The sequence below is a fragment of the Corvus brachyrhynchos genome, unplaced genomic scaffold, assembly GCF_000691975.1.
Source record: "Corvus brachyrhynchos isolate BGI_N302 unplaced genomic scaffold, ASM69197v1 scaffold303, whole genome shotgun sequence".
Lineage (NCBI taxonomy): Eukaryota > Metazoa > Chordata > Aves > Passeriformes > Corvidae > Corvus > Corvus brachyrhynchos.
The window spans coordinates 166318-166835 of NW_008237429.1; the positions used below are offsets into that span (position 1 = coordinate 166318).

The 518-nt window shown below is 57.3% G+C and overlaps 1 protein-coding gene across 1 annotated transcript in view; it reads left to right on the forward strand.

Annotated features, from left to right (window-relative positions):
* LOC108445941 overlaps positions 1-518 on the forward strand; it is a 10901-nt gene that overhangs the window by 2418 nt on the left and 7965 nt on the right. The gene's annotated exons all lie outside the window — the stretch shown is intronic.

Consider the following 518-nt stretch of genomic DNA (forward strand, 5'->3'; position numbering starts at 1 on the left):
TGTTTGTGGACCTCTCCCCCTGCCTGCAGCTCCCGAGCGGCTCCCGACATCGGGAATTTTGCAGAAACGCTGCCCGAAAAACCCCAAATGTTTCTCTTTCTGCCCGGAGGAGTCGCTGGGCTGAAGCCGGAGCTGCATCCCGGCGGGAATCCCGCGCATCCCGCAGGATTTCGGGGTTCCGGCCCGACCCCGACCCCTTATCTCTCTCCCCGCCCTAAACCCTTATCGGTTTTCCGCAGGGCTCTTGCAGGAGGCGCGGTTTGAGGCGGACAATGAGGTTTTGGAGATGCTGGCTGGGAATTCCACCCAGTCTCTCCTGGAGCGTTGTTCTGGTGAGAGCCCCGAGTTCAGATGGGGCCGCGACCCCAAATCTGAACCCGTAGTTAGAATTCACCTTTTTGGCCGATTTTCCCCCCCAAAACCGCTGTCCGTTCCTTCTCTTTTTTCCAGGCTCGCAAGCCCCACATCTGAACCCGTTGTTAGTTTTCACCTTTTTAAGCAATTTTTCCCCCAAAACC